This window comes from Lithobates pipiens, unplaced genomic scaffold, assembly GCF_037356315.1.
Source record: "Lithobates pipiens isolate NorthernLeopardFrog02 unplaced genomic scaffold, aLitPip1_a1.2 Scaffold_30, whole genome shotgun sequence".
Taxonomy (NCBI): Eukaryota; Metazoa; Chordata; class Amphibia; order Anura; family Ranidae; genus Lithobates; species Lithobates pipiens.
The window spans coordinates 132998339-133020434 of NW_027507791.1; the positions used below are offsets into that span (position 1 = coordinate 132998339).

Consider the following 22096-nt stretch of genomic DNA (forward strand, 5'->3'; position numbering starts at 1 on the left):
ATATTGATGATGATGATAGTATTTGTGGTGATGATGATAGTAGTGATGATGATGATGATAGTATTGGTGGTGGTGATGATGATGATGGTATTGATGATGATAGTTTTGGTGGTGGTGATTATGATGATAGTATTGATGATGATGATGATAGTATTGATAATGATAATAGTATTGGTGGTGATGATGATAGTATTGATAATGATGATTGTATTGATGATGATGATAGTATTGGTGGTGATGATAGTATTGGTGGTGATGATGATAGTATTTATGATGATGATAGTATTGATGATGATGATGATGATAGTATTGGTGGTGATGATGATAGTATTGGTGATGATGATAGTATTGATAATGATGATTGTATTGATGATGATGATGATGATGATGATAGTATTGATGATGATAGTATTGGTGGTGATGATAGTATTGGTGGTGATGATGATAGTATTGATGATGATGATAGTATTGATGATGATGATGATGATAGTATTGGTGGTGATGATGATAGTATTGGTGATGATGATGATGATGATATTGATGGTGATAGTATTGATGATGATAGTACTGGTGATGATGATAGTATTGATGATGATGATATTGATGGTGATAGTATTGATGATGATGATAGTATTGATGATGAAGATGATGATAGTATTGATGATGATAGTATTGATGATGAGGATGATGATAGTATTGGTGATGATGATGATAATATTGGTGATGATGATATTGATGGTGATAGTATTGATGATGATGATAGTATTGGTGATTATGATAGTAGTATTGGTGGTGATGATGATAGTATTGATGATGATGATGATGATAGTATTGATGATGATGATGATGATAGTATTGATGATGAGGATGATGATAGTATTGGTGGTGATGATGATAGTGGTGATGATGATAGTATTGATGATGATGATGTACATTGTACCATGGAGGGTTACATGAGAGAAGTGTGGATGTGATCGGTCCATTTCCAGTACTGCTTTCTAAGAATGGACACCGCTGGTGGAGATCAGTCCTGACAGCTGGAATGAATGGAGTCCCGCAATGGGCTCTGAGTGCCAGGCAGTGACATTCCGGGCAGCCCGCTGTGCCCGGGGGTCACCTAGCCGGGATGTTGGGGTGTGCTGGCACGCGAAGAGGGGCGGGGCCAGGTGACAGGAGCTACGATGTTCTCCTTGGTGACAGGGTTACTCAGCGAGCTCCCCATCTCCTGGGCGTGTCAGGCAGAGCCACAGCCCATTCTATAATTGGCTGCTTGTCACACTCCGTTGCCCTCCCAATTGGCCCTCCGCTACGGTAACTTAATCATTGGCTACCTGCACGGTCCGTTCTCGTCATTGGTCAGGACCTCCGTCCGTCCTACTCCTATTGGCCGGTCAAGTTAGCCGAGCTCCCTTCAGCCATTGGCTGGATCTGTTCGGAGGTTAGCCATTGGCTGCAGGGGGCGTAGCAGGAAGATAGAGTCAGTGCGAGCTGCGGCGTAGCGGATCCCGGAGGCTGGGAACCCTCCCTTCTCTGTCACCCGGAGCCCTCCCACCTTCACTTCATCCCCGCGGACAGACGGCCGCCCTCCCCGGACCAGTGCCCGGAGGACTCACTGCGTGACAGGTAGGCGCGTGACAGTGGCGTGGGCGGGAATATGGTGACAGCACGAGGGACCCCCGCGGGTGAGAGGGGAGGGGGCGGGGTGTGTGGGGAGCAGTGCTGGGTGAGGGGAGCGGAGCGGGTATGGGGGGACCTCAGGTGGGGAGATGGTGACAGGAGCAGGTGGCGCCCCTAGGGGCGGAGGAGCGGAGTCCGCACATCCACATGTACGTCATGTACCTGCCGCAACCGCCGCACGTCATCCCTGCCAGTCCCCATGTGCTGCCCCCGTCCCTGCCAGTCCCCCCCGTCCCTGCCAGTCCCCCCGTGTGCTGCCCCCCCCCCCCCGTTCCTGCCAGTCCCCCCGTGTGCTGCCCCCCCCGTCCCTGCTAGTCCCCCAGTGTGCTGCCCCCCCCCCCCCTCTCTGCCAGTCCCCCAGTGTGCTGCCCCCCCGTCTCTGCCAGTCCCCCCGTGTGCTGCCCCCCCGTCTCTGCCAGTACTGCCCCCGCCAGTCTCCGTGTGCTGCCCCCGTCCCCGCCAGTACTGCCCCCGTCCCCGCCAGTCTCCGTGTGCTGCCCCCGTCCCCACCAGTACTGCCCCCATCCCCGCCAGTCCCCGTGTGCTGCTCCCCCATCCCCGCCAGTCCCCGCGTGCTGTCCCTGCTTGTTGCCCCCGTCCCCGCCAGTCCCTTTGTATGTCTCTGACAGGTCCTGCCATTCCAATAACACATTACAGTCAGGAAGGTTTTCATAGCTGTGTGCTGAGATGAGTTTCCCTGAAGGTTGTCTGCTTGTTTTTATTGCCCTCATTTCCTCCTGATGTACAACCCGGTGATATCTGTACAGGGAATGTACACACAGCGCACAGCACTTCTAGAATAGTGTGATGTACCTTTCCTGCCAGGGATGGGCACTGCCATTGTTAACCTGTTTCTTGAAGTGATCCTGTCAGTGACCTAAAACATCAATAAAAAGTGAAGTGCTACCTGTATAACAAAGTGAAATAACAATATCACAATTGTGAAGGGACAGGGAGTATACCAAGTGCTGCTATTATACTTGCAATGGTGCAATAATGGTGCTAACCCCTAAATAAGCCCACAATATATGTAAAAACTGTCTGGTTCAGTGATCAGAATAATAAACAATTGAATGTGTTACAGTAACTGTGATAATAAAGCCTCTACTGGCTATGACACAAGTGACATAAGGTCTATGTGAACAGCTAATGGATGTGAACCAAAGTCCAGAAAGTGAGCGTGCCAAGCAATCTGTGATAACGATCCTTAAAACATATCGAGCTTGTGTGAGTGCTGAATAGCATGTGCCCTCCACCAGTCACACTAGGCACTCGCTTCATAGGAAGACCCAAAGGCCACTCTCGTACTGAGGCGCTATAGCACTAAAAATGGCGCCTGTAAAGAGCTTCTCCTGTCACTCCAATGTGAAGGCCCGAGTTCTTTCACACTAGAGCGGTGCACTTGCAGGATGTTTAAAAAAAAAAAAAAAAAAAAAGTACTGCAGGCAGCATCTTTTGTGGCGCTTTAGGAGCGGTGTATAAAGCACCCATGCTCATTGAAATCAACAATTGGCAGCTGAGCTTTGCGGGCGCTTTTAACCCATTTCGGCTGCTAGCGGGGGTTAAAGCGGCCCACTATGGGCCATAAAGTACCGCTAAAAATATCAGCACTTTACTGCCAACGCCCCAGTGTGAAAGTGTTCAAAAGGTCCATAAAAGCCTTCTCTTTTAGGAGTATAGCTGCTGGCTTCCCTATTGTTCCTGGGACACTTGCTTCCCTTTGTATGGTTTATCTCAAATGATGTGCTCATAAAATGAGAGAAACTGACATAGTGCTGAACTGTATAAAATCTCTTCCTTTTAATAAAATTCAGAATGACACTCACATTTGTAGGTGCACTGGCTCCAGTGCACTTGAGTAAATACAAATTGGGGGTGAATGTCCCCCTTAACAGACATAAAGAGATATCCACAAGTACTTGGCTCTGGGAGATGGTGTATTTCCTGTTAGTGCGTGATGATGTCAAAAGGCTCCGCCCACTGCGTTTCGTTGCTCATTTCTCAAGGGGTCAAAAGCATCTATATATTGGCTTTCTGTAAAGGGAATCGCTGAAGTCCCCACCTCTCCAGCGGTCCATGTCTTCTACCTTGGCTCCATGAAAGAGCCACTGCCTCTGTCAAAATCTTCAGCATGCAAAATAGCCGGGGGTGTGAGATGTCCTTGTCCCCTGCCACTTCCTGTGGTTTCTTCCTTTTGAGCCCTCTGTCACTGCTGGGTGCTGTAATAAAATAGCGGTCAAAGGATGAAACCACTGTGCATGGCAGGGGACAAAAGCAGCCAACACTTCCAGACATGATGCAGGCTCCAGTACTGGAGCAGAGGGAAGGTGGAAGACCTGGGCTGTCTGAGAGATGAGTATATAAGCTCTTCTCTTCCAGGTAATTGACCTTTTTAAAGGCCTCTTTCACATGGATGTAGAAAAGCCACATTAATACTGATCTGGATATAGATGTTTGTTGTCTGTAATACAGTGATGAGTACAGAGCCATAACACAAAAATAGAAAATCATGTGTTTGAATGCAGTCATTTACAGTTATATTGTCTGGTTAACAAGACACAAGTCCATCTAGTTAAACCAATAAAAAGGGGAAACAAAACCCCCAAAAAATAGTGCTCTATACACAATCCTTTACCCACAGTTGATCCAGAGGAAGGCAAATAAAACAGCAAAGCATGATCCAATTTGCTACTGCAGGGGAAATGATTCCTGCCTGATTTTTCCCGGATCAACTTTACCTATAAATGTCCGTATCCAGTTATATTGTGTACATTTAGGACAGAATCCAGGCCTCCCCCTCCCCCCCCCCCCCCCACCTTTTTTATTATAATTTTTTTTTTTTTTTTTGCAATCTACTGAGCTGGCCAGAACCACCTCTTTCACAGCTCTTACTGTGAGGAAACCTTCCCAGATTTGGAGAGTGATTTTTTTATTTTATTTTTTTTTAATTTTTTTATTTGTTCCCTCTAGAAGTAAAGTGCCCCCCTTTTCCTCGGCCTTGACCGTAAAGTGAATAACTCAACACCAAGTTCACTATATGGACCCCTTATATATTTGTACATGTTGATCATATCCCCCCTTAATCTCCTTTTATCAAGAGTGAATAAATTCTGTTCCTCTTTCCTCATAGTTGAGCTCTTCCATGCCCTCTTTTCAGTTTGGTTGCCCTTCTCTGCACTTTCTCCAGTTCCCCGATATCCTTTTTTGAGAACTGGTACCCAAAACTGAACTGCATATTCTTACTAATGATTTATACAGGAGAAAAATGATATCTCTCTCTCAGGAGTCCATACCTCTCAATACAAAGGATTTTGCTCGCTTTGGAAACCGCAGTTTAGCATTGCATGCTATTATTAAGCTTATGATCTACCAGAATACGCATGTTTGTGCGTCTATAATGTTTACGTGCGTGTATTGTAACTCAGGCAATGAAATGAAACATTACATCTGCGTTTTACACAAAGCCTTTAAAAAACATCTTTCAGCCGGTTCCCTCTAGAAGTGGGAAAGGTGCGTTCAGCGCATGTTTTCCGCACCACATTCAGAACGTACTTTGTTTGCAATTTGCGTTTTGCGTGCCGGTAACGATCACTGTGCATTTGCAAGCACCACATCACCTAGTACTGCAATTCCATGTGATTTGGTGCAGTGCATTTTGTTCAAAAGTCATACACGTGCTTCTCTTTATTTTTCGGGGTGGTTTACAACCCATTTAAATGAATATTCTGCAAAATTGCATTGCAGGGGAAAGTGCAGGAACTGCACACCCAATTATGGTGTAAACCAGCCCTTACACGGGAGCTTTCTGTTTATAAGATCCTGAGTGTAAAATTCTGTCAGCGTGCAACTTGCCCAAAGATCAATACTTGGGGAGTCATCCTGATCCTATTTCATCTACCAGGAACAAGCATGCAGCCAGTGAAGACTGAACTCCCATTTTGCATGCATGATCCAGATTCGTGATCAGGGTGACTATGGCTTGTACCTATTTATTTATTTATTTTAAACTAAGTCAGCAACTTTTTTTTTTTTTTCCCTTTGATTGTTTGCAGAATACATAATTAAATCACCCTCTCTGGCTCTGTTCCCCCCCCCCCCCCCCCCGAAGAAGACCCTGCAGGTCGAAATGCATCGGGGTAGCAGGGGTGTTTTCTGTAGTTTTTGAAAAATTGCTGTATTTGTAAATTGTTCTTGCAATTACTTTTGTATCAAGTGATGCATGTATCTTTTATCCATTGATATGCTGTAACAACATGTACCAGAGTCCATATTTTAAAGAGGGATTCCACCTACAAAAAAAATATTAAAAGCCAGCAGCTATAAATACTACAGCTGCTGACTTTTAATAAATGGACACTCACCTGTCCCGGGTTCCAGCAATGCCGACAGCTGATCGATCGCTCGGCTGCTGCCGCCACCATTCTAGGTGAGGGAATCAGGAAGTGAAGCGAATCGGCTTCACTTCCCGGTTCCCTACTGCGCATGCGCGAGTCGCACAGCGCAATAGGAATTGTCCGCGCTGTCTCTGGGACCCGTGTGTGTCCCAGCAGACAGCGCGGCAGGACAGGAAGAGGCATAGACTCCCACGGGAGTCTATGACCGGAAGTGGGTGTAAATACCTGTCTTTGACAAGTATCTCCACCCCCCCTCCCCCCTGAAACGTGTCAATTGTGACACCGGAGGGGGGGAGGGATCCGATCAGCGGAAGTTCCACTTTAGGGTGGAACCCCGCTTTAAATCTATGATGACGATTATGCCCTTTGAACAAACAAAATAAACATACTTTTATATATTCATTTCTGCTTCTTGCCGCTGCCTGAAAACCCCAAGGGGAATTCATCTTTTTATTCTCTTTAGAACTTTAAGGGATGTGCAGCTAGCTCATTATTTATATATTTTTTTCATGCACTTTTTCTTTCCTACATTAAGTCAGCAACTTTACCTCTAATATTGTGTAATCAAATGACATTAAACTGCTGTCATCCACACTCCATTTCCCTTTTCAGCTTGTTTTATTTATTTTTAAATATCAGGGTGGATTTGATTTAAATCAAGTCGATTTTAAATCTTTTTTTAAAAAGCAACTGTCATCTCTGTCCCGCAGCGGCTCCTCCTCTCACCGCTGTTGACTAAATAAGAAAACTGTTTTCAAACCACATGTGAGGAATCGCCGCCATCATTAAAGCGAGAGCAATAATTCTAGCCCTGGACCTCTGTAACGCAAAACGCACAACCTGTAGAATTTTTTTTTTTTTTTTTTTTTTTAAATGTCTCCTATGGAGATTTTTGTTGCCATTTCATGAGCAGGTACAATTTTCAATGTGACAGAAAGTATTGAAATGACTGCCATTTTATTCTCTATGGCAGTGATGGCGAACCTTGGCACTCCAGATGTTTTGGAACTACATTTCCCATGATGTTCATGCACTCTGCAGTGCAGGTGAGCATCATGGGAAATGTAGTTCCAAAACATCTGGAGTGCCAAGGTTCGCCATCACTGATCTATGGTGTTAGGAAAAAAATATGTTTGGGTGTTCTAAGTAATTTTTTCTGGGGGAAAAAAAACATTTTTAACACCAAATCTGAGAAGAGGCTCAGTCCTTAAGTGGTTAAATGTAAGAACTTATTCTTTCTGGTAGTTAGGAAACCTTCATTTTGTTTGCAAATATTAAAGATTCTATTTAGAATAGCAAAGCTGTCAGGGCATCCAGTATCATACAGTTTGTAGCGTACAAAGATTTGCAAAACGATGGTATAAAGGAATATTCCTGAACTTTGTTTTATCTCATGGTTATTGTTAAATTGTGCAAATGCATCAATGCAGTGCGTGTTATCTTAGCTTGGAGAGCTTAGATTCATTGAATGAGTTTACCAAAATTGTAAATATTGCAATATATACAGCCTTGTGCTACAATCCAAAGACATGCAGGTAGGTTAATTGGCTTCTGTCCAAAATTGGCCCTAGTATGTGAATGGGGACCGTGGATTGTGGGCTCCTTTAGGATAGGGACCAATGTGGGTGTAGAATTGTACAGGGAAAGGGACAATTGTAGACACTCACTCAGGTTGAACTGGATGGACTGGTGTCTTTATTCAACCTAACTAACTATGAAACTATTACTAAGCTCCATTTCATGCTGAATAAACTAAATGATTATCTTAAATGGAAAACATTCTTTTGTTTTTATCCACCTTGGCGGTATGATTATGTCAGATTTGTTTGTCTCAAAGCGGTACAATATTTTGCATAGAAATTTGGCGTTTTTATATTGTAGGCCTGTAATACACTTGAATCTGTCCAAACAAGAGTCTAGTAGATATCCCGGGAATGATACATTTTGAAACACAAAATCATAAATTATAATACAATTAATTTCCTCATAATTCACTTTTGCTCAATTCTACAAGTGTTCTAATTTACTATCGCTGTTTTCTAGCTGGTCTAAAACCACTTTTGATGTAAAGGGACACCATTTGGTTGCCATGGACAATCTCAAGTTTCCAGGCAGAAAGAACAGTATATATAAAACAAAGCACTAGGAACTGATGTGAAATGATTTGATGCAGTACACTGTAATCTTATAGATTACATTACTGGATGTGTTATGAATTTTGTACTTTTTGAGTTTGCCACCAGACTCCGCCCCCATGCGTCGCTTGCAAAAGCGGAGCCTGGCACACAGAGGCATTGGGCGGAGCACACAGCAGGGGGACATCGCAGGATCCTCGGGACAAGGTAAGTAACCTGGACCAGGATCCTGAGATGCAATCTTGAGTGTGGCTCGGGGTTACTGCTAATGGTACTGAAATTTTACACCAAGCCACACTCGAGAATACCGCCAGGGAGGTTAAATGTGCATAGGTTTTAAGGAAGAAGAGAAAAAAAAAAAAAAAAAAAAAAAATATATATATATATATATATATATATATATATATATATATATATATATATATATATATATATATATATATATATATATATATATATATATAAATTCTCTCTTTATCCTAAGAGGATAAAAAAAAAAAGCCCCTGTAATTGATTATGAAGTGTAAGTTGGAGTTTGGCTTAAATGTTGTTAGTGTATTTAAATCTGCTAGTGCATTTACCACTCCCCTCCCTCCTATACTCCTTCATCCAGAGTGGGGGCTCAGTAATACAGGAGGTGTGTGTCCCTAACCAGATCACCAGATGAAAACAAAGGGGAAAGCCAATGCAGCCATCACCTCTACTAATGGTGTAAGCTTCAATATATTACAGTTTTTGGGTTGCCTCTTGAAAGCTTCAGAACAAAAACTATGGAATACATTGGTACCAATGCTCATCCCGGCTTCTGACATTACAGTGATGATCTGACTGTTTGACGGTCCTCTTGGTACAGAAGTATCTAACTGTATACCCAGTGTGCCAGGTTGATATCTGAGGGTAGCAAGTAAATAGATGGAGACTCCACAAAATAGATTGCAGGAGTAGATGGACATACATCTCTAAATTCTACCAGCTAAATTACCTTTTTTATTATTTTTTTTATATAGTTTATGACTAATTGAATATTAAGGTAAAATTTAAGTCAGTATAAAAGGACAAAGCAGTTGAGGCTGGTTTCACACTATTGGGAATTGGATGCATGTTCACTGCATCCAATTTGCAGTAGCGGGAGATTTTGATGGGCTCTCTATGGAGTCCATTTACATATCTCCACTGTGGCTCCGGTGTGAATTTTGCATAGGGGTCCTGTTCCTCTTTTGGTCTGTTTCAGGTTCTAATTCAGCCACAAATTTGGGCTGAAATCAGACCTGAAATTGTGAAGGGGGGATGCATCGGACCCCTGCTGTGAGCCACGTGCAAGGATAGTGTGAACCCAGCCTTAGGCAATAAAAATAGAATCTGAGTCAATGAGCCGACCTGGCTTCTTATGTATGGGCACAAAGGCTCTCCCCATTACAATCTAAGGTCCCTAGCTCACATTCATACACATGTTGGGAACAACTTTAGACAGGAGCCAATTAGCCTACCAGCAAGTATTTGACGTATGGGAGGAAACCCACGCAGGCACAGAGGAGAACATGCAAACTCCAGGCAGGTAGTGCCGTGGTTGGGATTCAATCCAACGACCCCAGTGCTGCTAGGCAGAAGTGCCAACCACTCAGCCACTGTGCTGCTCAAATCTTCAGTCCCCTGATTTCCTCCACCTCACTGATGTAATCTTCTGGTGCCGCAAGGGTTTTAGAGCTGAGGGACCTGTCCTGTGCAAGCAGCATCTTTTCAGCACTGTAGCGCCCCTGCCCACTGAAATCAATGGAGCAGCGCAACCAAAGTGCTGGTGGTTTTAACCCTTTTTTGGCAGCTAGCAGGGGTTTAAAAGCACCCCACTAGCGGCCCAATAGCGTCGCTAAAATGATGGTAACGTGCCACTAAAAATAGCGGCACTTTACTGTCAATGCCTCTATGTGAAGGCATCCTAAAGCCCCCATAGTTAGTCAGGTCGAAAAAAAGACACAAGTCCACCCAGTTCAACCTTAAAAACAATAAATAAATAAAATTTCATACAATATAATATACCCAATTCTATACCCACAGTTGATCCAGAGGAAGGCAAAACAAACCCCAGCAGAGCATGATCCAATTTGCTACAGCAGGGGAAAATAATTCCTTGAAACTCCTAAGGTTTGACCTCATATTATATGGTTTTGGTAAATCTGAAGGAAAAAATCAGCAGAAAATGTGTGTGTGTGTGTGTGTGTGTGTGTGTGTGTGTGGCTTTAGCATTTCAGTTTGTATGCAATCAGGCTGGCCCTTGCACTGCATGGTTTTGTTAAATCTGAAGACAAGTCTGCCGAAAATATAATAGTAGGACTTGCACATGTGCAGTAGGGAAGTGAAGCCGAAACACTTCACTTCCTGATTCCCTCACTGAGGATGGTGGTGGCAGCTGCCGAGAGCCGAGCGATTGATCGGCTTTGGCTGTTGAAGTCGCTGGACCCTGGGATAGGTAAGTATAAAAGAACAACCTAAAACTAGTGCGATATTTGACTTTTTTTGATAAACGCATCAATATCTGGTTGGATGTAGTGACAATTCTCAATGCATTTTCAAGGTGCTCATCAGATATTTTGTATTTGTATTTTGTTCTCTAAGTATAAACTCATTTTGTCCCAAAAAATTCCCCTCCAAAAATCAACATTTTTAAGTAAGTTTTTTTGTGATTTTGTGTAGGCTGGAGGTTGGACACCCCTGTCAGGGGATCAGATTTCCCTTTAATCTCAGAGACATTCACTGACACAGAAATCTGTCATAACATAGGGAGCTGTCAGTGTTAAATGAAAGTAAACCAACTGCTTTGTTCATTCCCAATGTTGTAGAGCAGGCTGTGTGTCTGTTAGCAGCCAGGAGCTTAGGCTTGAGACGGGAGACTTAAAGTGGTTGTAAACCCTAATGCCATGTACACACGACCGGACTTTGTGACGGAATCATTTCATTGGATATTCCGTGTGTTGGGGGGGGGGGGGGGGGGGGCTTCAGCAGACATTTATTTATTTTTCAAAAATTCTGACGGATCTCGAACATGTTTTAAATCTTTCCGACAGAATCAATTCCTATCTGGAAAACCGTTCATCTGTATGCTGGTCTGACGGACCAAATACGACACATGGGCAGCTATTGGCTGCTGGCTATTGAACTTCCTTTTCTTGTCCCGTCGTATGTCATTGCGTTCTAAACAAACAAACTTTGGTGTGATCGTGTGTAGGCGGCATTGCAGACCACCGTGTGCTACAGGTAAGCCTATAATAAGACTTACCTGTAGCTACTCAGGATATCTCCTAGACCTGAACAGTTTAGGAGAGATTCCCTGTATTTGCATGTGCCAATGTCATCAGCACTGAAGCACTGGCACCGCAGCTGTGTCTTGGCCAATCAGGAGGGAGAGTCCCAGACGGCTGAGCAATTTGTGGAGATCGCTGGACAGAGAGGGGGCTTAAGTAATGTTGGCTGGAAGATTGCTGACAGGGACACCTACTGAAGGAATTTCCAGCTTTAGTTGATTGCATTATACACTACTCTATTCACTAAACTTTATCGCTGGAGAGAGAAGGGGCTCAAGTAGGTAATTAGGAGGGTGCTGGGGAGGCTGCTACACACAATTATTATTTTTTTTTTTTTCTTAATGCATTAAGATAAACCTTCTGCCTTTTTATGACTCCCTTTTTAAAAGTTGATATTTTCAGTAATGAGAGCCAATGGGTGTTGAAAATAAGCCACTAAAAATGATGATGATTTGGCAAATAACACAGCTTAGATGGCTGAGCCTGTATTTGGCATGCATGGAGGTGTTCCAGGCTGACGGCTCTGCTTGTCATCTCATGGCGTGTCGGCAGTAGTATGTATTACCTTTCCCTGAGAGGGGAGGACTGTTATGACTTTCTATTTTCTTTTTAAAATATTTCTCTAAAATACGGGTTTTCTTTAACTTTGTCACTTGGGCAGGTGGTTTATTTTCTTGCAATAAGACCAATCTTTGTAAACTTTAGCTGTACCACAAGGCTGCAGTCACCCTTCTATGTGATTTGTGCATGTATCTCAGTTTATGGTTCACCTGCATCTTACATTCGTTTTGCTGAGAACGCTAATAAATGTGTAGCAAGCAGTTCCTCCTTTTTTTTTTTTTTTTTTTTTTTTTTTCACACTAGCGCTGTGAGACTTCAGGCACCGCTCTAGTGTGTGTGTGTGTGTGTGTGTGTTAGGAAACCCATTAATTACAATGGGCTGCCCCACCAGTGACAAATGTGCCATAGATGATCACGCCCCTGTTTGAGCTTCGCATGTGTGTGTTTTTGTTTGTTTGTTTTTTTGTTTTTTGCACAGTTGTTTTGAAAAGCACATTTTAGACCTGAAGATTAGTTAAACCACCAAACAACATTTTCTGAAAACATAGACCGTTACATTTAATAGTAGTAGATAATGGTGCTAGCTCCATTTTTGTATGTGGTTTGCCAATGTGTGTATTACCCACTTTGGCACTAGAGCATGATCTTAAATTTTTTGCACACATGTAAACATCTGCATTTTTGGCTATACAATTCCTTAAATCTCCCAGAGCATTATACATTTTCTAAAAGCGTTTTGTTTTTTGTACAGTATTTGCACAACCGTTTGTAATAAGCATATTTCCAAGATAAAATATATTTTCGCGTAAACTTGCACAAAATAATACTACATTTTTGGTAAAATATAAAAGATGAGGTGGTGTCGCATAACTAGATATGAAACATGTCAAGTCTAAAAGTTATAACGTAGGCAAAACTTTTATTTTTTGATAGAGTGGAGAGGGATTAGGCCAGCTGACAGTTTTTATGGCTGTCTGTGTCCCCATTAGGAGAGTCACCTTCTATTTGTCCTGTTTATCATTGGAAGTAAAAATATCTCAAATTTTAGGTTGCCCCCAGAAAGGTAATAAATAAAATAAATTTTTTTTGCCTATAGCTCTACATGAAAGTCTTGTGATATTGCAAAAGACTACAGTACCCAAGAATCTACATTTATAAAAAATCTTTTACAGCTCATTTGTTTAGAGCTAACTGTGAGCTCTGGTGCTAGAAATATTGCTCTCACTCATGGTTATACCTCACATGGGCACATGTTGGCATTTGTAGCAGGCGCTACAGAGATATGCCCGGGTACATGCTTCCCTGGCTGTATCAGCCAATGGCTGAATCGTTGTTGCTTCTGGTTTAATTCTGTACAGAGGAGATCAAGGGGTGGATGTTCCGGTTGCCATTTTGAAGCCCTCCGATGTGGGTCTTTGGCTCTCAATATAATCTGGAGAGCCCGGGAGCCACAATGGAGGCCCTGGCGGGGTGGGGGGGGGCGGGGTGGACCATGCTGCCTGTACTGTGAAAGTAATCAGCGGCTATTCAGCTGTTGGATCACTTTGCCTTTAGGGCCAAGTTCACACTACCATGACTTCCTCCCAACATCCCAGCCTGACTTCAGCATGACTTGCATACGATCTCTATAAGGCTACTTTCACACTGGGGCCGCTAATGCGCTGCTTGTTTTTTTTTGGCCACTAGCGGGGTGTTTTTAACCCATGCTAGCAGCTGAAGAAGGGGTTAAAAGCGCATTCTGCGTTTTTTTTTTCAGGCGCTTTGGCAGTGCTGCCCATTAATTTCAATGGGCAGGGATTTTTGAGATCCTTGTATACAGCGCTCCCAAACTGCCCCGAGATGCGGCTTGCAGGACTTTTTTTCCGAATGTCCCGTAAGGACTGAAGACACACTGAAATGAGAGGCTATTTTCAGGCTTTATTTAGAGGCTATTTCTAGCGCTAACAAGCCTGAAAACTGCCTCCATGTGAAGCCGGCCTAACAGAAGTCCATGCACGTTGTGCAGGAAATTTTTTCTAAGTGGGAACGACTCAAGTCGCTCCTATTAGAATGGGTCCATTGCAATGGGGTGCGACTTATGATGCGACATGCGCTCAAGTCGGAAAATATTTATTATATTGCAGCTTACCTATTCTTATATGTGATGTCTGCGTTCGTTTTCATTTTTAGGCTTACTTAATTTTTCACCTGGTGATCTGGTCAGTAATTGTTGTTTTTCAACAGAACAAACTGTCCTGCAGATGTAGCAGTTAAAGGGTTGAGACAAACCATTTAGCACTGGCTTACAATGGTCAACTTTTAGCCCCGGTTCACACTTATGTGGTGCGGGAAATGTAGTGAGCCCTGCACTTTTACCACACTGCATTGAAATATACTGTTTGCGATCCGCTGCAGGTGTCAGTACAAAGTGAAAGACACCCCAATAGCATCACAATTGCAGAAATTTGCCCACGCTGGAGATCACATGGTACAAAATGACCATGCAGTGTGGTTGTGGTGCGGCTCCAAAAAAGTTGCCTGCACTTCTACGATTTGAGCCCATTCCACGTGATTCCTGAGCGATTCACTTGTGGCTCATAGTGTGAACCAAGGCTTAAAAATATTGTATTTCCTTATAAAGTGTTAGCTGTAGTTCAGTTTCAGTTTGATTTAGTGTAATTTTAAATCTACTAGTACATGTAACGCACCCCTCCCCCCAGATTGACAATGTCTATCCAAAGGTGTCTCTGTTGCTCCATTCAAAATGCAGACTCACTAATAGAGCAGTTGTTACTGGCCAGATCACTAGGTGAAAGCAGAGGGAGAAAAAGAAAATGAATACAGCCATCACATCTAACAATTGATGGGCTGTAACATATTACATTTTTGGGGTTTAATACTGCATTAAGGCTTAACCACTTCAGCCCCGGAAGATTTTACCCCCTTCCTGACCAGAGCACTTTTTTTGCGATTCGGCACTGCATTGCTTTAACTGACAATTGCGCGGTCGTGTGACATTGTACCCAAACAAAATTGGCATCCTTCTTTTTTTTTTCTCACAAATAGAGCTTTCTTTTGGTATTTGATCGCTTCTGCTGTTTTTTATTTTTTGCACTAAAAAACAAAAAAAGTGACAATTTTAAAAAAATGCATTATATTTTAGTTTTTGCTATAATAGCCCATTTAAAAGCCAGTTAAGGCCGCTGTGTATTCTAGTAAAGGCGGCAATCTGGGTGTTTTTTGGTTTGTGTTTTTTTTTTTTTTGACTGCGACATTATGGGGGACACATCGGCCATTTTTGACACATTTTTGGAACATTTGACATTTATACAGCGATCAGTGCAATTAAAAATGCATTGATAACTGTAAAAATGTCACTGCCAGTTAAGGGATTAACTATGTTCCCTGGGAGGTGATTCTAACTGAAGGGGGAGGGACTAGCTAATAGGAACACACGATCTGTCACTCCTCTCAGACCAGGGAAGTGTATATTTACACACACTCGTCCCAAGCATTGACACCCCCCGTTGTGCAGCAGGAGCGCCTGTTATCCGCAACCCGCGAGCCAACATATAGTTGCGCGGTTTTGCGCTGGTCTGGAAGCAGTTTAACTGTTACATGTTATACAATTTTTTTTGTTCAATTTCCTTTAGATTTACCTTCAACTATGTAGTGCCAGGGCCTGTCTGATTGCATACAATTTGAAAGTATTTAGGTTTGACCTCCATATTCTATGGTTTTGTATATTATGTAGCCAGCTTTAGTTTTCATTGTAGCTCAGGGGTGGTAAAAACAGCATTGCTGCCAAATGCAACCTGTTTGGGCAATTCTTCAACCATGAGCCAAGGGCTAGGCTCACAGTAGTAGTGCAATATTCCCATTCAAATGTTTGACTGTCAAAAAAGGAAGAAAAACCCCACAACAGAGATTGTGGAGGTGACAGTAACTCTCTGCTCTGAGAAGTGAGCAGCACAGGTGTAAACAACCTCACGCTGTCATTGTTATACAAGTGCCGGGGGGTGCTGTCTAACCTGGTCAGCCTGGGGCATTTGCCTTCTGATTTCTTGATTAATGCGGTGTTGATGGGAATTTGAATAATAAATCTGCTGTCACGGGAAGGGTAATGACCTCACGCTGGGAGATTGGTGTAAGATCATCAAAGCAGCTAAATGATGAGCTCAGTGTCAGTTGTGCTGATTCTCCTGGACACCCTTCTAATTGGTGGGTGAAATGATACGGATCGTTATCTGTGTTAAACCATATTGATTGATTTTTGAATCGTTCTGTCATATATGCTCTATAATTCTCTACAGCTTCACCTCCTGAACATCTGGCTCCTTGTAAAATAGTTTTATTTTACCTGTACAAGATTTATAAAGGAGAATTAAAAGCGGATCGCTTCCTCCTAGAAATGTCACATTGATGGTGATCTGAGGACCCATAGTCCGTCTGGTTGTAGATGGGACTTCTTCATCTGTTCATTGATTATAAGCACTAAAAATAACGTAACGTAAACTGTATTCTGATAAATGCATTGGCTGCAAGTGCTGAAAATGCTAGTTTCCTGGCATGCTGATCTTCCGGCTTGTATGCAAAGGCTTGTTTGTTTTTCTTCTGCATTTAAATGCCCCTCATCACTAGGCTCTGTGTACATAAAGGTGTTTACAGGTGTGTAAAGATGGGAACCATCACTTGCCACGTTTAGAGGAGCGCTTGGGCAGGAAAAAGTGTGCCTTTTGTGTTTCTAATGGGCAGAATAAATGAATATTCGGACCAATAGAATGCACCAAGTGTGGCAACCCACACAAATGCATGTGAAAAATGCGGCTTTTACCGTGGGTTTGTTTTTGGTTTTTAAGTAGCCTTTTTTCCTGTATGAAGTCTAACTAGCAATAGGAGAATTACATCTCCTGGCTGTTTTCTTGTCTTTCAGGGACTCCACTAATGACATATAAAACTTGAGTTTTTTGCTTATCTGCAGTGTTAATCCCTGTTGGATTTTTGTAACTGTTACAGAGAATGAATAAAAAAGCTGGAATTTTTTTATGTACATGAACTCCTAAAATGGGCTTGTTTGTTTTCAGATGCAGTCCAATGTGTTTTTAAAATGCAGTATAAACGCATCTGTAAGAACAATGAATAAATTTTAACCACTTCAGCCCCGGACCAATTGTCAGCCTAAGGACTAGAGGTCTTTTTACAATTTCGCACTGCGCTGCTTTAACTGGTAATTGCGCGGTCATGCAATGTTGTACCCAAACGAAATTTGTGTCATTTTCTTCCCACAAATAGAGCTTTCTTTTGATGGTATTTGATTGCCTCTGCGATTTATTTATTTATTTATTTTTTTGCGATATAAATGGGAAAAAATTTCGAGGGGGGGGGGGGGGAAATATATTTTCTACTTTTTTGTTATAAGAAAAATCGAATAAACTCAATTTTAGTCATACATTTAGGGAAAAATTCATTCAGCCACATGTCTTTAGTAAAAAAAAAAAAAAAATGTCAATAAGTGTATATTTATTGGTTTGCGCAAAAGTTATAGTGTCTACAAACTAGAGTACATTTTCTGGAATTTACACAGCTTTTAATTTGACTGCCTCATGTCTTGAGGTGCTAAAATGGCAGGGCAGTACAAACTCCCCCCAAATGACCCCATTTTGGAAAGTAGACACCCCAAGGAAATTGCTGAGGGGCATGTTGACCCCAATAAATGTTTTATTTTTTTTTGTCCCAAGTAATTTGAATGACACAAAAAAAAAAAAAAAATTACAAAAAGTTGTCACTAAATGATATATTGCTCACACATGCCATAGTTATATGTGGACTTGCACCCCAAATATATTCTGCTGCTTCTGAGTACGGGGATACCACATATGTGGGATTTTTTGGGAGTCTAGCTGCGTATGGTTTTCGGGGTGCCAATCACTGCCTTCAGGATTTGTAAGGGTGCAAATTTTTGATTTTACTCCTCGCTACCTATCACAGTTTCGAAGGCCATAAAATGGCAAAATAGCACAACCCCCCCCCCCATGACCCCATTTTGGAAAGTAGACACCCCAAGCTATTTACTGAGAGGCATGTTGAGCCCATGAAGTATTTTATATTTTGCCACAAGTTGCAGGAATATTTACAGTTTTGTTTTTTTTTTATTATTTTTTTTTTGCACAAAGTTGTCACTAAATGATATATTGCTCACACATGCTATGGGCATAAGTGAAATTACATCCCAAAATAAATTCTGCTGCTTCTCCCGAGTACGGGGATACCACATGTGGGGGACTTTTTTGGAGCCTAGCCATGTACGGGACCCCAAAAACCAAGCACCGCCTTCCGGATTTGAATATAAAACACTACCAAAAAAAAACTGTTAGGGATCAGGCCTGACTCTGCGAACGCTGCAGTTATGTGTTTAGTGTTTTGTAAGTGACAGTGATCGATCGATACTGCACTTGGGTGGGCTGGACGGAGGGGCAAAACGCAGGTGCTAGCAGGTATCTGGGCTGATCCCGCTAACAATGCGTTTTTTTTTTTTTTTTGGAACCCTAAACTGCTGGGGACGCTAGTATAGATCAGATCAGATGTTGATCTGTTCAGATTCTATACCACTACAGGAGGTTTATGCTTTGCGCGTGGGTTTTAGCGGTACTAACCTTAGCGCTGCCTGGGGCGACGCGACCCTGACCCTAAAACCTAATTGATATCACCCGCCGGGTGATCAGGGGGTAAACCTTTATTGGGTAATAAATGGTGGGTGCCCTGATGCTATAGAAAGCAAACTAACCAGAGTCACCCATAACACTTATACGGTGATCACTGGTGAAAGGGTTAACTAGGGGCAATCAGGGGGTTCAAATTTTTATTAGGTAGTATATGGGGGTCCCTGTCGCTATATAAAAACCTGACGGGGAACCTAAATAACTAACTGGCTAACCAGCGTCACCAGTGGCACTTATACGGTGATCGCTGGTGAAAGGGTTAACTAGGGACAATCAGGGGGTTAAAACCATTATTGGGTAGTATATGGGGGTACCTAAGCGCTATAAAATCCTGACGGTGAACCTAAAAAAATAACTAGCTACTTGGCGGCATCAGTGACACTAATGCAGCGATCAGAAAAACGATTGCTTAGTGACACTGGCAAAAGGGGGTGAAAGGGTTAACTCTAGGGGCAATCAGGGGGTTAAACCTTTATTGGGGGGGGGGGTAGGGGGCTACCCTGGACCTAACACTAACTGCCCTGACAGTTTTTACTGTCACAACTGGCACTAAATGCAGTGATCAGTAAATAAATGATCACTGCAATCAGTGACACTGTGACTGGGAGGGGGCTGGGGGGATAGGGGGGGGGGATTTGTGTGCCTATGTGTACCTACATGTCAGTGTAGTGTTGGTGCACACTTACTTTCTGTGTTCTCCTCGTAGTCCGGTCAAAAAGACCGCCCCGAGGAGAATGACATCACTTCCTCCCTGCCTGTGTTTACTATACACAGCGGGGGAAGCTTCTCATTCGCCAGGAGCGATCGAGAGGGGATGGCCAGGAACCAACGGTCATGCCCTAATCCTGGATCGCTCCTGCAGCGAAACGGACCGCCGCATCCAGCGGGAGGGGGTCCGATCGGACATCCCACCCGCTGGAAGGCAGGCACGTACATGTACGTGCTTGTGCCTGTCGGTGCACCGACGTACATTGCTATGCGGCGGTCTTTAAGTGGTTAATGAGCCCAGTTTATACCATTGTAATGCTTTCATGTGTACAGCATGCTGCATTTTTTATTTTTTTTATTTTTTTTTGCACATAAATGCTTGATACCCCTAAAGTGCCCGTTTACACGTCAAAGTCCTCCAGATCAATTCCGTATGCGTTTTCTGCATGCACTTTTTTTTGTTTTTGATGCATTCTGTTGTGTTATGAGTTTTCAATGTGTTTTTGGATGTATTCCAGATGCATTTTTAATTGTTTTTATGATGCATTTTTAATGCTTTTTACCATGTTCCAGTACAGTTCTGTGCAGGAAAAATGCAGCATGTTGGTATTTTTTTATTTATTTTTTTTCCTGAAACTACACTGGTGTGAACTATGCCATTAAAACCCATACAACCTCCATTTTTTTTTTCTTCTTCTGCATAAAAAAAAGCACTGTGGTGTGAGTGGGCCCAATGTGTATTTAAAGTGGTTTCTTTTAACCAGTTGCTGACCGCCTAACTGTAAATGTACATCATTACTTTGACATCAAATAGCAGAGTAGCAACTATCTGCCATAACCTTGGTATCATTTACAGCAGGTGGGCAACTTTCAGATAAAAGTGGTCTCAGTGATAGGGCTGTGGGTGATGTTGCCACAATGTAAAACGTGAACAAAAGATTAAAGCACCCCGTCCCTCTGCACTCACATGCAGAAGTGAACGCATACATAAGTTGCACCTGCGTATGTAAACAATGTTCAAACCACACGTGAGGTATTGCCGCAATTGTTGGAGTGAGAGCAATAATTCTAGACCTTCTCTGTAACTCTAAGCCGGTAACCTGTAAAAATGTTTAAAGCGGCGCCTATGGAGATTTTTAAGTACCGTAGTTCGTTACCATTCCACGAGCATGTGCAATTTTTAAAGCATGACATGTTGGATATCTATTTACTCGGTGTAACATCTTTCACATTTATAAAAAATTGGGCTGGTTTTAGTTTTTTTAATTGTGGGTTTTTTTTGTATTTGAAAGACCGCTGTGCAAATACAATGTGACATAAAATATTGTAACAACTGCCATTTTAGTCTTTAGTGTCTCTGATTAAAAAGATGTGTATTTTCGGGGGTCATTTTCTAGCAAAAAAAATGTAATTTTTTTTAAAAACAAATGTTCTTTTAAGTGTATCTAAACCCAAGATCTAACCTTTTTAATATATTGTAGCTAACCAGTCCTTGGATGTGTTGGCTGCAATAACCTTTTCTCCTAGTGTTCCTACCAATAGCACACTTCCTGTCCTACAGTGACTATGCTAAAGTTGGGTGTACACCAACCAAAAATCAGTCGGTTCAGCAGGAATTGTCTGAATGCGGTTCTGTGTACCCATGTCGAGGGATCCTGCTGGAAAACCATCATTCGATAGGCGTGTATATTCTGGGAGGGAAAGGATGGAGAATGGAGCAGCGAGGAGAATCCCTGCATCTACATATCTTGTGTGGATGTGGGGGTTTGTGAGTTATTTTATTTTCCCGTTGGACCTGCTGGTTAAAAAAAAAAGCTCTCCTGTGTACATTACTGATTGTACTGAATGTATGGAGAAGCGATGTCACCAAAAGTAGAGTTAGACGTGCGTCCCTTGCCTCTGAAGTAAATCCGCCTAGCCTTTTCATCCAAGGAAGCTGACATCTTGGCCTCTGTTTAATTTTCAACTGCCATAGTGCTGCACATGTCATCAGTTACAACACCAGCCATTGGATGGTTTGACAGTTTAGTTGAAAGCACAACCAATGTGACAGTTAGCATTCCTGGCATGCCGGGAACATGTTTTTTGAAACTGTTAAATTGATGGCTTTACTTCCGCTTTAAGCCCGATGTGTGCTCAGATCCCACATAGACTACTGACTGGTGATGAGAAAGGAATGCAACGCTTCCTCACTGTCATTTTAAGTTTGTGGTGGGTCCCCATTTTACTTGAATGTGTGGTGGCTTGCTGCCCACCGATCGCTACATGTTGGGTAAACTTTTCCGTAGGCGTGAAGCAGTGTGACTGCTGCATGTAAACACCCCGGTCCATTCCCTGCTGCAGCTTAAGGGGGGCAATTGGCAGGCGATAAAAATGCGCCTCAACTGCGGAATTCTCACCTTCCAGCACTTTTAAACTTGGCCTATAGGATAGTAGGTTTGTTAGGACTACAGAAAGCCCTACCCTGTCCTCATGTAGTCCACAGAAGAAGATGGCACTAAGGAGTACCCAGGGCAGCGTTTGGATTTTTGACAAAATCAACAGATAAAACACTTTCACACATTTTTAACCCGACACCATATGCATTACATGGGTGGCAAGAGGCTAAAGACTAAGTCCACATTTTA

The 22096-nt window shown here is 42.7% G+C and overlaps 1 protein-coding gene across 1 annotated transcript in view; it reads left to right on the forward strand.

Annotated features, from left to right (window-relative positions):
* The first annotated feature begins 1464 nt into the window (after positions 1–1464).
* BAHD1 (bromo adjacent homology domain containing 1) overlaps positions 1465–22096 on the forward strand; it is a 154471-nt gene continuing 133839 nt past the window's right edge. Inside the window, exon 1 of the mRNA XM_077464884.1 lies at positions 1465–1623. The gene's annotated coding sequence lies outside the window, so the exon portion shown is untranslated. The remainder of the gene's footprint in view (positions 1624–22096) is intronic.